Here is a 15,976-nt window from a genome sequence, read left to right on the forward strand (position 1 = left end):
CTTTACAATATTGTATTGCTTTCTGCCATACATCAACCTGAATCAGACACAGGTATACATAGGTCCCCTTCTTCTTGAACCCCCCTCTCACCTCGTCCCACCCCTCTAGGTTGTTACAGAACCCCGTTTTGAGTTCCCTGAGTCATACAGCAAATTCCCATTAGCTATCTGTTTTGCATAGGGTAGTGTATGTGTTTCCATGATAGTCTTTCCATTCATCCCACTCTCTCCTTTCTCCCTCCACCTCTGTGTCTGTAAGTCTGTTCTCTATGTCTGTGTCTCCATTCCTGCCTTGCAAATAAGTTCATCAGGACCATCATTATAGATTCCATGTATATGCATTAATATATGATACATATTTTTCTGACTTACTTCATTCTGTATAATAGGCTCTAGGTTCATCTACCTCATGAGAACTGACTCAGATGCATTTCATCTTTCAAATGGACATCTAGGTTCTTCCATGGCCTAGCTATTGTACATAGTGCTGCAGTGAACACTGAGGTACATGTGTCTTTTTCAGTTATATTCTTGATAATGTTATTTGATTGGCTAAAGTTTTAAGTTTGATGAAGTGTAATTTATCTTTTTTTGTTGTTGCTTATCCTTTTGATATCAAATCTAAGAATCCTTTGCCCAGTTGGAGGTCTTAAAGACAACCCTTTGATTTATATCAGTTCTTAAATAGGCTTCCTTGGTGGCTCAGTAGTAGAGAATCTGCTTGCCAGTGCAGGTAACATGAGTTTGATCTCTGGGTTGAGAAGATCCCCTGGAGAAGGAATTGGCAACCCATTCCAGAATTCTTGCCTAGAAAATCCCGTGAACATGGGAACCTTGCAGGCTACAGTCCATGGGGTTGCAAAGATCAGACATGATTTGGCGTCTAAATAGCAGCAGATAGTCTATGATCCACTTTGAGTAATTTTTGTATATGGAATGAGGAAGGAGTCCAACTTTATTCTTTTGAATGTGGTGATCAGGTTGTTGCAGGACCATTGTTGCATACAGAAGAGACTGTTCCTTCTCCATTTAATGGTGTTGGAGCCACTGTCAAGTCTACTGAAGATGTTTGTGAGAGTTTATTTCTGGACTCTAAATATTATTCCTTTGATCTATATTTCTGCTCTTATGCTGGAATCATGCTGTTTTGATTGCTTTAGCTTTGTAGTAAGTTTTGAATTCAGGGTGGTTGAGTCCTCTTGTTTCTTTATCTTTTCCAATATTATTTCGGCTATTTTGTTTACTTGCAGTTCCATGTGAATTAGAGAATTGGCTTGTCCATTTCTCCAAAAATGTCCTTTGGAATTTTCATAGGGAGTGAATAGAATATATGGATTACTTTGGAAAGTATTGCCATAGTAACAAAATTAAAAATTCTGATCAGTGAACATTGATGTCTTTTCATTTATTTAAGGTCTTTAATTTCTTTTCAGCAGTCTTTTGTAGTTTTCAGTGTACACGTCTTTCACTGTTATTCTTTGGATGCTATTGTAAAGTGAAATTTTTTCCAGTTTCTTACTTTAATGTTCATTGCTCCTGTATAGAAACAAAGGTAATAGTTGAGGTAATATTATATCCTGCAACTTTGCTGAATTTATTCTAGTATTCTATGTGCCTGTATGTGTGTTTGTGTTGTGTGTGTGAATTATAAGGGATTTTCTGTGTATAGGATTATGTCATCTGCAAATAGAGGTAGTTTTACTTCTGCCTTTCTAATTTAGATGCCCTTTTTTTCTTTCCTTGCTTTATTATTCTGGCCAGAACTTACAGTACACAGTGTTAAAAGGAGTTGTGAAAATATTTTGGTCTTGTTCTGATCTTAAGGGAAAAGCTTTTAGTCTTTGATTTGCCGTGGAATATGATGTTAACTGTGGGTTTCTCATAAATATCCTGAATTAAGTTAAGGAAATTCCCTTCTATTCTTAGTTCATTTTTTTTTTTTAAATCATGAAAGGGTGTTGGATTTTGTTAGATGGTTTTTCTGTGTGTATATATAATGGTAACTGTGTGTTCTTTTCTTTGCTGTTTTTCTCTTCTGGCCACTCTTAGCAGCTTACAGGATCTTAGTTCCCTGATCAGGGATTGAACTTGGGACCTCAGCAGTGAAAGCGCTGAGTCCTGACCATTGGACTGCCAGGGAATTCTCTCCTTTGTTCTATTAACATGATGTGTTACATTGAATTGTTTTGGATGGTTACCCTTTTTTGTTGTTGTGGAAGTATTTATTATTTTGCAATAAATATGCAATTTGGTGTATGCAATTTGGTGGTGTAAATTACATCCATATTGCTATGTAACCATTTACTGTTAACTGGAGTGAAAACTTTGATTATCCCCAACATCTCTACCCTTTAAATAATAACTAATTGCTTTCTCTCTAGGCCCTGGTAACTTCAGTTCTGTAATTGATCCTGCTAGTCTTGGAGGGTCTCTTTGGGAGGCAGGGGTGTTGGGGGGGGGGTCATAAAAACTGGTGGCAGAAATATTGGGGAGTGCCCATCCACCTGAACTTATATTGAAGGCAGACATATTGCTTGGGCAGTTAGCATTATTGTGTTAATTTATACTGTACAACCAGGTGATTCAATTACATTTACACATGTATATACATTGTTTTTCATATTCTTTTCCATTATGGTTTATTACAGGATATTGAATATAGTTCCTTGTGCTGTACAATAGTACCTTGTTGTTTATCCATTCTCTATGTGATAGTTTGTGTCTGCTCATCCTAAATTCCCAGTCCATGCCCCCTCTTCCCCTGCAGCCACAAGTCTGTTTCTGTCTATGAGTCTGTTTCTCTTGCATAGATACGTTCATTTGTGTCATATTGTAGATTCCACATGTAGGTGATATCATATGGTATTTGCTGTTCTCTTTCCTGTCTATTTTACTTAGTATGATAATATCTAGGTCCATCCATATTGCTGTAAATGGCATTGTTTCTTTCTTTTTTACAGCTATGTATCCTGCACCTTTGTCCATTCTTCTATCAATGGACAGTTAGGTCACTTCCATGTGTTTGCTGTTGTAAATAGTGCTGCTATGAACATAGGGGTGCATATATGTTTTCTAATTGAAGTTTTCTCTGGATATATGCCCAGGAGTGCGAATGCTGGATCATATGGCAACTCTGTTTTTAGTTTTTTGAGAAATCTCCATACTGTTTAACATAGTGGCTGTACCAGTTTATTTTCATACCAGCAGTATACAAGGGTTTGCTTTTCTCCACACCCTTTCTAGCATTTGTTGTTTGTAGACTTTAATGTTGGCCATTCTGACTGGTGTGAGGTGGTACCTCATTGTAGTTTTGATTTGCATTTCTCTGATAATTAGCAATGTTGAGCATCTTTTCATGTGCCTGTTGACCATTTGTATGTGTTTGGAGAAATGACTATTTAGGTCTTCAGCCCATTTTTTGATTAGGTTGTTTTTTTTGTTGTTGTTGTTCTTGAGTTGTATGAACTGTTTGTATATTTTGGAAATTAAGTCCTTGTCAGTCACATCATTTGCAAATAATTTCTCCCAGTTTGTGGGTTATCTTTTTGTTTTGTTTATGGTTTTCTTTGCTATACAAAAGCTTGTAAGTTTGATTAGGCCCCTTTTGTTTGTTTTTGCTTTTATTTTTATTGCTTTGGAAGACTGACCTAAGAAAACATTGATATGATTTATGTCAGAGAAAATGTTTTGCTTTTGTTTTCTTCTAAGAGTTTTATGGTGTCATGTCTTATATTTAAGTCTTTAAGCTATTTTGAGTTTATTTTTGTGTATGGTGTGAGGATGTTTTCTGACTTCATTGATTTGCCTGGGGCTGTCCAACTTTTCCAATACCACTTGCTGGAAGAGACTCTTGTCTTTTCCCATTGTGTAGTCTTGTCTCTTTGTTAAAGATTGATCGTAGGTATGTGGGTCTACTTCTGGGCTCTCTATTCTGTTCCATTAATCAGGATGTCTGTTTTTGTTCTAATACCATGCTGTTGATTAGCTTTATGGAGAAGGAAATAGCAACCCACTCAAGTATTCTTGCCTGGGAAATTCCATGGACAGAGAAGCCTGGTGGGCTACAGCCCATGGGGTGACAAAAGAGTCAGACACGACTGAGTGATTTCAGTTTATAGTATTATCATCTGAAGTCTGGGAGGGTAACGCCTCTTGCTTTATTCTTTTTCCTCAGGATTGCTTTGGCATTTCTGGGTCTTTAATAGTTCCATATAAATTTTAAGATTATTCTGTTTCCTTGAAAAATGTCATGGGTAATTTGATGGGGACCACATCAAATCTGTAGATACCTTTGGTATGGCCATTTTAACAGTGTTCTTCCAATCTAGTAGAATGGGATATCTTTCCATTTCTTTGAATTATCTTCAGTTTTATTAATATTTTATAGTTTTCAGTTACCTCCTTGGTTAGGTTTATTCCTAAGAATATTTTTGGATTCAATTTAAAAGGATTTTTTTTTTAATTTTATTTTTAAACTTTACAATATTATATTGGTTTTGCCATATATCAACATGAATCTGCCACAGGTATACACGTGTTCCCCATCCTGAACCCTCCTCCCTCCTCCCTCCCCATACCATCCCTCTGGGTCGTCCCAGTGCACCAGCCCCAAGCATCCAGTATTGTGCATCCAACCTGGACTGGCGACTCGTTTCATATATGATACTATACATGTTTCAATGCCATTCTCCCAAATCATCCCACCCTCTCCCTCTCCCACAGAGTCCAAAAGACTGTTCTGTACATCAGTGTCTCTTTTGCTGTCTCGTATACAGGGTTATTGTTACCATCTTTCTAAATTCCATATATATGCGTTAGTATACTGTATTGGTGTTTTTCTTTCTGGCTTACTTCACTCTGTATAATAGGCTCCAGTTTCATCCACCTCATTAGAACGGATTCAAATGTATTCTTTTTAATGGCTGAGTAATACTCCATTGTGTATATGTAGCACAGCTTTCTTATCCATTCATCTGGTGGACATCTAGGTTGCTTCCATTATTTTTATTTATTTATTTTTTTTACATTCCCTTTCTGATATTTCATTGATAGTGTAAAGAAATGAAACTGACCTTTATGTGTTAATCTTATAGCCTGCTACCGTGCTGAATTCGTTTATTAGTTCTAGTAGTTTTTGTGTTGAATCTTTCATGTTTTCTGTAATAGTATAGTATTATGTCATCTATATATAATGACAATTTTACCTCTTCCCTTCTAGTTTGCAAACTTTTTACTTCTTTTCCTTGTCTGATTGCTGTGGCTGGGACTTCCAACACTGTTGAATACAAGTGTTGAGAGTGGACATCCTTGTTTTGTTCCAAATTTTCACAGGAAGGCTTTCAGTTTTTCTGTGTTGAATATTGTCTTGGCTGTGGGTTTGGCATAAATGACTTTTATTTTGTTGATAAATAAAATGACTTATTAGTTTATTTTATTATGTTGAGATATTAGGTTGGTGAAAAAGTAATTGCGGTTTTGAACCATGAATTTTAAATCATGAAAACAAGTGAAAGTGAAGTCGCTCAGTTGTGTCCGACTCTTTGTGACCCCATGGACTGTATAGCCTTACCTAACCTACCAGGCTCCTCTGTTCATGGAATTTTCCAGGCAAGAGTACTGGAGTGGGTTGCCATTTCCTTCTCCAGTCATAACTAGGCTCAAACACATCTTTATTAATCAAAATAAGAACCATTACAATCAACACATTTTTGCCAACAAGAAATAAGTTTTTTTTAAATTTTTGGTGTTTGGGAGTGATTTTTATTCATATTTGAAGATTTCCAAGGGAGAAATTTTGCCTTACAGTTTACAACTTTTCATTTTTCTTTTACATTTTTTTGTTGCAATTTTCAGTGTGAACTTACTGCTCCCCACTTTCTTAGCCCTTCTAAACAATTATTAGGTTTTGTTTTTTGAGCAATTTTAGGTTTACAGAAAAATTGAGTGGAAAAGACAAAGAATCCTCATGTACCTCATCATAAACTGTAAAATCCCACATAATGTACAATACAAAGAGTAAATTCTAGTATAAACCCTAATGTAACTATTTAATAATAATTCAGTATCGGCTCATCAATTGGCATAGGAAATGGCAGTCTACTCCAGTATTCTTGCCTGAAAATTCCATGGGCAGAGGAGCCTGGTGGGCTCCAGTCCATGGAACAAAGAGTTGAACAAGACTAAGCAACTGAGCACATAGACTCATCAGTTCTAATGTATGTGCTATATTAAGGTAAGATGTTAAGAGGAATACGTTTGTTTATTCCTGTAGCATAAAAATTTGTGCTTTGGGATTCAGAGAACTCTTGAAAGCATTTTCTGCTGCCTGATAGTTGTGGAAGCATTTTCCTTGCAAAAAGTTGTCGAGATACTTCAGGAAGTGGTAGTCGGTTGGCAAGAGGTCAGGTGAATATGGTGGATGAGACAAAACTTTGTAACCCAATTCATTCAACTTTGAAAGCGTTGATTATGTGATATGCGGTCAGGCGTTTTTGTGAAGAGTTGGGCCCATATTGTTGACCAATGCCCACTGCGTGCGTGTCAGTTTTCGGTGCATCTCGATTTGCTGAGCGTACTTCTCAGATGTAATGTTTCTCCGGGATTTAGAAAGCTGTAGTGGTTCAGACAGGCAGCAGACCACCAAGCAATGACCATGACCTTTTTTTGGTGGAAGTTTTTGGCTTTGGGAAGGTCTTTGGAGCCTCTTCTCGGTCCAGCCACAAAGCTGGTCGTCTCCAAGTTGCATATAAAATCTACTTTTTGTCATATGTCACAACCTGATTGAGAAATGAATGATTTGTTGTTGTTGTATACAATAAGAGAAGATGACATTTCAAAATGACGATTTTATTTTCATTCAGCTCATGAGGCACTTATTTATTGAGGTTTTTCACCTTTCCAGTTTGCTTCAGATACTAAATGACCATAGAATGGTCAACATTGAGTTCTTTGTCAACTTCTTGTATAGTTGTAAGAGGATCAGCTTCGATGATTCTTTCAGCTAGTCGTTGTCAGCTTCCAGTGGTCAGCCCCTGCTCTCCTCCTCTTGAGGGCTCTTGTCTCCTTTGCAAAACTTCTTGAACCACCAGTGCATTGTATGTTGTTAGCGCTTCCTGGGCCAGATGCATTGTTGATGCTGCGAGTTGTCTCAGCTGCTTTCCGGCCCATTTTAAACTTGAATAAGAAAATTGCTTGAATTTGCTTTATGTCTAACATCGTTTCCCTAGTCTAAAATAAATAGCAAGTAATAAGTCATTAGCAAAAAAAATAAGGCGAGAAATGCACATTAAAGTGATATATAACACAACCACATTTATTTGAGTGTATTCCAATATCAAACAGCTAAGTTCAGCAATACAAAACTGCAGTTACTTTTGCACCAACCTAATATGCCCTCTATTCCCACTTTGGTAAGAGTTTTTATCATGAATGAAAGTTGAGTTTTGTCAGATGCTTTCTTTGCATCTGCTGAAATGATGTTGAAATGGTTTTTGTTTTTTCTTTAGTTGATGTGAAGTGTAACAGTTACTGATTGGTATATGTTGAACCATGCTTGTGACCCTGAGATGAATCCACCTTCATCATGGTGTATGGTCTTTTTTTTTTTTGTAGCCTTTTATTTTTTTCTTTTAGTTTTAAAATATATATTATTTTATTGAAGTATAATTGACTTACAGTGTTTCAGGTGCACAGCAGGGTGATTCAGTTATACACATATATTATTTTTGAAATTATTTTCTATTATAGGTTATTACAAGATACTGACTACAATTCCCTGTGCTATACAATACTTTGTTGCTTGTTGCATATCTGTTTTTTTAAATTAGAAATCTAGCATTCTATTCATACTAAGTCAAACAAGTGGAATCAAAATGTCAAACTTTTTAGGCAAAAATTAAGTTTTCTAAAATTTATATATTATACATATTATTTATGTATATTATACAAAAGCTTTGCTACTGCGCCGATACAGGCTTGAGAAAGAATATCAAAAAAAGAAAGAGGTGGAGAAATTGGAAAATATAAACTAAATGAAATGGAAACACTGAATATGAAATAGAGTGAAACAAACTAGATAAAAGTAATAAAAGATCATCATATAGTCCAGTTTTTTTTATAATAATTTATTTTGCTTTAATGGTTTCTATTACCTTATAAATGGCAAAAGTGTCAACAGTATTAGAACAGGTAAAAGAAATGAGCTAAGCTGCTGTAAAGGATCATGAAGACTATTTAAAGACCCACACATCAGAAAATCTGACGTCACATCAGTCCCCATCACTGAAATAATTTAAGCTGTGACGACGAAATGTAATGCCATGAACTACTTACACAAATGAGTCCTACTTTATAGTAACCCTTTGTGTGTGCTAAGTCCCTTCAGCCATGTCCGACTCTGTGCAACCCCAAGGACTGTAGCCTGTCACCCTCCTCTGTCCATGGAATTCACCTTACTTGTACATTAACTGGATGATAACCCACCAATCTTACACTTCCGAGTAAAAGTGGTTAATAGGTTAGAGCTTCCCTGGTGGCTCAGAAGGTAAAGAATCCGTCCGCAATATAGGAGACTCAGGTTCAGTCTGTGGGCTGGGAAGATCCCTGGAAAAGGAAATGGCAACCCACAGTCCAGTTATTTTTAAACATGACTGCCCGTTAGAAGCATATCTGGACCTCTGGAGAGAATAAAGCAATACCTGGGCATTTGTATTTTTCAAAAATTGGAAGGTAATTCTGATAACGCATCTGGATTTTAAAAAGTGATTACAGGTTTTTCTATTAAATGGTAGTTTTGGTGATAGAGAATTCTATAATTTTTCTGTTGACCAATCATGATACACTGTGTGGGGTCTGTAGTTCAGTTAGTAAAGAATCTCTGCAATGTAGGAGACCTGGATTCAACCCCTGGGTCAGGAAGATCCCCTGGAGAAGGAAATGGCAACCCACTCCAGTATTCTTGCCTGGAAAATCCTCTGGCCAGAGGAACCTGGTGGGCTCCAGTCCATGGGGTCGCAAGAGTCATACACAACACACACCAAACCAATCATGATACAATAGTATTGAGTAATAGTTACATAATCACAATAGTAAAAGATGTTCATCAGTTTTCTCAATCAATAGCCAGGCAAAAATAAAAGATAATTACAGTTGTAAGCCATAATGGGAACATTAACTTAACAATATAAAATAATTACATACAACTTGAGGGCAGGGGCGGGGGGCGGGTGCGGGGGGGGGGGCCGGAGTCAAGCAGATGTGGTAAGTGGAAGTAAGTACATGCACATGTTTTCATCTGCTCAGCCAGTCTGTGTCTTTTGATTGGTGCATTTAATCCATTTACATTTAAGTTAATTATTGATGTGTATGATCTGTTACTGTTTTCTTAATTGTTTTGGGTTTACTTTCTGTAGGTCTTTTCCTTCTCTTGTGTTTCATGCCTAGAGAAGCTCTTTGAGTATTTGTTGTAAAGCTGGTTTGGTGGTGCTGAATTCTCTTAATTTTTGATTGTCTGAAAAGCTTTTGATTTTTCCCATTGAATCTGAATAAAAGTCTTGCTGGATAGAGTATTCTTGGTTTTATCTTTGTCTTTAATTTTTGTCAGTTTGAGTACTATGTGTCTCAGTGTGTTCCTCCTTGGGTTTATCCTTCCTGGGACTCTGTGCTTCCTGGACTTGGTTCACTGTTTCCTTTCCCATGTTAAGAAAGTTTTCAGCTCTTATCTCTTCAAATATTTTCTCAGGTCCTTTCTGTCTCTTTTCTCCTCCTGGGACCCCTATAATGCAAATGTTCATGCATGTAATGTTGTCCCAGAGGTTTCTTAGGTTGTCTTCATTTCTCTTCATTGTGTTTTCTATATTCTGTTCTTTGGCAGTTATTTCCACCATTCTGTCCTCCAGATCATTTATCGATTCTTCTGTCTCAGTTATTCTGCCATGGATTCCTTCTAGTGTATTATTCATCTCTGTTTGTTTGTTCTTTAGTTCTTCTAGGTCTTTAATAAGCATTTCTTCTCCATTGTTTTCCCAACATCCTGGATCATCTTCACTATCTTTATTCTGAATTCTTTTTCTGGAAGGTTGCCTATCTCCATTTAGTTGTTTTTCTGGAGTTTTATCTTGTCCCTTCATCTGGGACATAACTTTCTGTTTTTCATCGTGATTAGTTTTCTGTAGTCTAATTTTCTGTAACAAAAATAAAAATATTTTTTTTTTTCTGTGGGACTGTGCTTCTTCTTGCTTCTTCTGTCTGCCCTCTGATGGATAGGCTAAGAGACTTGTGTAAGCTTCCTGATGGGAGGGATGGGTGATGGGAAAAACTGGTGCGCAGAACCTCACTCAGTAAAGCTTTAACATTATCTGCTAATGGATGGATTGCTGATGGGTAGTTGTTTGGCCTGAGGCAACTCAGCCCTGGGCTCTATCAGATCAGATCAGATCAGTCGCTCAGTCCTGTCCGACTCTGCGACCCCGTGAATCGCAGCACGCCAGGCCTCCCTGTCCATCACCAACTCCCGGAGTTCACTCAGACTCACATCCATCAAGTCAGTGATGCCATCCAGCCATCTCATCCTCTGTCGTCCCCTTCTCCTCCTGCCCCCAATCCCTCCCAGCATCAGAATCTCTTCCAGTGAGTCAACTCTTCGCATGAGGTGGCCAAAGTACTGGAGTTTCAGCTTTAGCATCATTCCTTCCAAAGAAATCCCAGGGCTGATCTCCTTCAGAATGAACTGGTTGGATCTCCTTGCAGTCCAAGGGACTCTCAAGAGTCTTCTCCAACACCACAGTTCAAAAGCATCAATTGTTTGGCGCTCAGCCTTCTTCACAGTCCAACTCTCACATCCATACATGACCACAGGAAAAACCATAGCCTTGACTAGACAAACCTTTGTTGGCAAAGTAATGTCTCTGCTTTTGAATGCTGTCTAGGTTGATCATAACTTTCCTTCCAAGGAGTAAGCGTCTTTTAATTTCATGGCTGCAGTCACCATCTGCAGTGATTTTGGAGCCCAGAAAAATAAAGTCTGACACTGTTTCCCCATCTATTTCCCATGAAGTGATGGGACCAGATGCCATGATCTTCGTTTTCTGAATGTTGAGCTTTAAGCCAACTTTTTCACTCTCCTCTTTCACTTTCATCAAGAGGCTCTTTAAGTTCTTCTTCCCTTTCTGCCATAAGGGTGGTGTCATCTGCTTATCTGAGGTTATTGATATTTCTCCCGGCAATCTTGATTCCAGCCTGTGTTTCTTCCAGTCCAGCGTTTCTCATGATGTACTCTGCATATAAGTTAAATAAACAGGGTGACAATCTACAGCCTTGATGTACTCCTTTTCCTATTTGGAACCAGTCTGTTGTTCCATGTCCAGTTCTAACTGTTGCTTCCTGACCTGCATACAAATCTCTCAAGAGGCAGGTCAGGTAGTTTGGTATTCCCATCTCTTTCAGAATTTTCCACAGTTTATTGTGATCCACACAGTCAAAGGCTTTGGCATAGTCAATAAAGCAGAAATAGATGTTTTTCCGGAACTCTCTTGCTTTTTCCATGATCCAGCGGATGTTAGCAATTTGATCTCTGGTTCCTCTGCCTTTTCTAAAACCAGCTTGAACATCAGGAAGTTCACGGTTCACATATTGCTGAAGCCTGGCTTGGAGAATTTGAGCATTACTTTACTAGCGTGTGAGATGAGTGCAATTGTGCGGTAGAATTAACTGGTGAACTCCAAGAGGGTTTACACCAAGGGGGACCTTCCTGGCCTAATGCTGCCAGTGTCTCCGTCCTGTGGTGAGCCCCCGCTGACCCGCACTTCACAGGAGATGCTCCAGCACTAGCAGGTATTTTTGGTTCAGTCTCCTGTGGGGTCACTGCTCCTTTCCTCTGGATCTTGGTGTGCAGAAGACCTTGTTGGTGTGCTCCAAGACTGGAGTCTCTGTTTCCCCCAGTCCTGTGGAAGTCCTATAATCAAATCCCGCTGTCCTTCAAAGCCAGATTCCATGGGGGTTCCCAGTCCTTTTGTCAGATCTCCAGGTTGGGAAGTCTGATGTGAGGTTCAGAACCTTCACAGCAGTTGGATAACTTTGCTATTACTGTTCTCCTATTTGTTTGTCCCCCATCCGGTGGGTATGGGATTTGATTTTATCGTGATTGTGCCCCACCTACAATCTCACTGTGGCATCATCTTTGTCTTTGGACAAGGGGTATCTTTTTTTGGTGGTTCCAGCATCCTCCTGTGGAGGAGGAGCTAGTTGCAATTTTGCAATTTTGGTGTTTTCACAGGAGGAGATGAGCGCATGTCTTTCTACTCCGCCGTCTTGAATCGGAAGTCCATGGTGTATGATCATTTCAAGGTGTTGTTAGATTCAATTTGCTAGTATTTTACTGAGAATTGTGCATTAATATTCATCAAAGGTATTGGCCTGTGGATTTCTTTTTTGGTAGTGTCTTTGTCTAGTTTTAATATTAGGGTTATGGTGGCCTCATAGAATGTCTGGGAGTTTTCCCTCTTAAGTCTTTTGGAAGAGGTTTGAGAAGAATTGTTATAAGTTCTTTGTATGTTTGGTAGAATTGAACTGTGAAAGCCATCTGATTCTGTGCTGTTTGTAGAGAGGTTTTCAGATTGTTTTAAAAATTACTGATTCTATTTCACTTCTAGTGATTGGTCTGTTTAAATTATGTATATCTTCTCGATTCGGTTTTGTGGGTTGTAAGTTTCTAGAAACTTAGAGGTTGTTGAATTTTTTTCACGTACAATTGTTCATAGTGTTGTCTTATGACCTTTTGCATTTCTTCAGTATCAATTGTTATTTTTCTTTTTTCATTTCTTATTTCATTTGGGTCCTTTCTCGGTGAGCCTGGCTAGAGGTTTGTCAATTTTGTTTACCCTTTCAAAGAACTAGCTATTGGCTTCATTGATTTTTTTTTCCCCCTATTGTTTTGAAAATCTCTTTCATTTCCTACCTGATCTTTATTATCTCTTTCTTTCTATTGACTTTTAGGTTTTGTTTGTTGGTTCTTTTTTCTGATTCTTTTAGACGGTAGCTTACGTTGTTTATTTGATATTTTTCTTGTTTTTTGAGGAAGGCCTGTATTACTGTGAACTTCTCTCTTAAGAACTGCTTTTCCTACATACCATAGATGTTGTGTTGCTTTGTTTTCATTTTCATTTATCTCAAAGTATTTTTTAAAATTTTCTCTTTGATTTCATTGTTGACCCATTAGTTTTGTAGGAACATGTTGGTTAGTCTCCGTGTAATCTTTTTTTTCCCCTCTTTTTCTGTGATTGGTTTGTACTTTTTATGCCGTTGTGGTCAGAAAAGATGCTTGAAATAATTTCTGTATTCTTAAATTTGTTGAGGCTTGTTTTGTGCTGTAGAGAATGTTCAATATGTACTTGAAAAGAACGTGTATTCTGGTGGGGTTTTTTTTTTTTGGATGTAATTTCCTGAAAATATCAAGTAAGTTTTAACTGTTCTATTGTATCATTTAGGATCTCTTGCCTTATTGATTTTCTGTCCAGAAGATCCATCTGTTGATCTAAATGGGACATTAAAGTATCCTAATATTATATTCCCATCAGTTTCTCTCTGTCTGTTACTATTTGTTTAATGTGTTTGGGTGTTCCTGTATTGGCCGCATGCTGATGGGTGTAATACCCCTTCCTTGTGTTGATCCTTCTATCATTTTCTTTGTGGCCTTTGTTTTATCTGATATGAATATTGACAGCCTTGCTTTGTTGTCATGCATTCCATTTTTTTCCATCCCCTCTCTTTCAGTCTGTGTGTTTTCTTTGCCCTAAAGTGGGTCTCTCTCTCTCTCTCCTCTTTCTGGCTGCACTAGTGGCTTGTGGGACCTTAGTTTCCTGACCAGGGATCAAACTTGTGCCCATGGCAGAGTCCCAGCCACTGGACTGCTTTTCCCTACTCCATATCTTTTGATTGAAGCATTTAGTTCATTGACATTTAAAGTAATTATTGATAGATATGTTTTTATGGCCATCTTAATCCTTGTTTTACTTTTGAGTTCGTATTTCTTTTTTGTTCTTTCCTTTTTCCTTTTGTGGTTTGATGATTTTCTTTTGTGTTATGCTTGTGTTCTCTTTTTGTTTTTACTTTCATCCACATTTTCTGATTTTGATGTCCTCTTTTCCATCTTTGTGTTTATTCTTTTGCTGTTCTTTTTTGTTGTTGTTGTTCATATTGATTGTAACTTTCAGAAAATTTTATTTTTTCTTTTAATTTGTATACTGGCTTATTTAAATAATTTACTTGAGAATTGTGATTTTCTCTCTATTATAGCTGCTTGATTTTTTTTCCTTTTTTATTTAGAGAAGACTTCAGTATTTCTTTTAGAATAGGTTTAGTATTGTATTCTTTCAGTTTTTGCTTGTGTGAGAAATTCTTTCTCTCTCCTTATATTCTAAATGATAATCTTGTTGGGTAGAGTATTCTAGGTTGCAAATTTCTCCCTATCAGTACCTTGATTGTATCTTGCCACTTCTGGCCTCTGCAGCATTTCTGTAGAGAATCAGCTGATAGCCTTACAGGGTTTCTCTTGTAGTTAACTTTTGTTTTCCTCTTGCTGCCTTGGAGAAGAATCCATACTCTCTTTAACTTTTGTTATTTTAATTATAATATGTCTTGGTATAGGTCTGTTTTGGATTCAACTTGTTTGGGACCCGTTAATGCTTCCTTACCTGGATTATCTGTTTCATTCGTGAGGTTTGGGAAATGTTTAGCTATAATTTCTTCAAATACATATTTGATTTGTTTCTTCTCTTTCTGGAATCCCTATTATGTGTAGATTGGCACACTATATTTTATATATATATATATATATATATTGCATAGGTTTCTTGTATTGCTTTCAGTTTTCTTTTTTCCATTTGGCTTTCTGCCTGATAGTCTGATTGGATAATTTCCATTATTCTGTCTTCCAGATCACATGTTCATTCTTCTGCATTATTTAACCTGCTATTTATTGCCTGTAGCTTGGGTTTTGTCTCAGCAAATGAGTTTCCTAATTTTTCTTGGCTTCCCTTTCTAGTTTCTAGTTTCTTTTTACAGTAGTCCACATTTCTATTGATAGCCTTTCTTAATTCCTTGATTACTTTCATTGCTTCCTTTTTGAACTTGGTGTCTGTTAAACTGAAGAGATTTGTTTCATGGTTTGTTCTTTCAGGGAATTCTCTTGATCTTATAATTGGTAGTGGTAACTTTGCTTTTCTATTTTACTTATATTTCTTACTCTATGAGTTTATGAAAAACAGTTTTTTGCTGTGGTCTTCGAGGGGTCTTTTTATGTGGGAGCATCCCTTGTAGTCTCCAAGTTTTAACATTTTTGGTGTGAGGGCTGTTTTTAGTATGGATGCCTGCTACCTCTTTCCTCAGTGTGTGCTGACTTTTATCCCCTTGATAAAGGGGTGTACCTTGTGTTGTGACCAGAGCCTGCACTGGAAGTTGAGCGTGGCCACCTCTTTGCTCTGTGGTTGTCATAGCCCTGTTATGGGCAGAGTCTGCTCCTTAGTTGTAGGAGCGAAAGTGAAAGTCACTCGGTCGTGTCCGACTCTTTGTGACCACCTGGACTTTACAGTCCATGGAATTCTCCAGGCCAGAATACTGGAGTGGGTAGCCTTTCCTTTCTCCAGGGTATCTTCCCAACCCAGGGATCAAATCCAGGTCTCCCGCATTGCAGTCAGATTCTTTACCATCTGAGCCACAGGAAGCCCAGGAATACTGGAGTGGGTACCCTATCCCTTCTCCAGCAAATCTTCCCAACCCAGGAATTGACTGGGGTCTCCTGCGTTGCAGGCGGATTCTTTACCAACTGAGCTATCAGGGAAGCCCATAGTTGTAGGAGTAGAAGCCCTCAGTTTCTGAGCTGTGCTGTGAGGTAGATGGGATTGGAGCATTCCCATTGGTAGAGGAGCCACTGAGTATTCCTCTGCTGGAGCTGTCCACTGGGGAGTGTGCTTTGTGGTGTCAC

General features: G+C 37.9%; 1 protein-coding gene across 32 annotated transcripts in view; it reads left to right on the forward strand.

The window, feature by feature from the left end:
- Nucleotides 1–15,976, forward strand: part of NSD1 (nuclear receptor binding SET domain protein 1) — a 154,539-nt gene that overhangs the window by 25,890 nt on the left and 112,673 nt on the right. For 5 of the 32 annotated variants that reach the window (XM_086410900.1, XM_086410898.1, XM_086410899.1 and 2 more), the window contains exon 4: nucleotides 390–504. The exons of the other annotated variants lie outside the window; for them this stretch is intronic. The gene's annotated coding sequence lies outside the window, so the exon portion shown is untranslated. The remainder of the gene's footprint in view (nucleotides 1–389; nucleotides 505–15,976) is intronic. 32 annotated transcript variants of the gene reach the window in all.

This window comes from Bos grunniens, chromosome 7, assembly GCF_055505025.1.
Source record: "Bos grunniens cultivar Pamir isolate PY7600 chromosome 7, Bosgru_T2T1.0, whole genome shotgun sequence".
Lineage (NCBI taxonomy): Eukaryota > Metazoa > Chordata > Mammalia > Artiodactyla > Bovidae > Bos > Bos grunniens.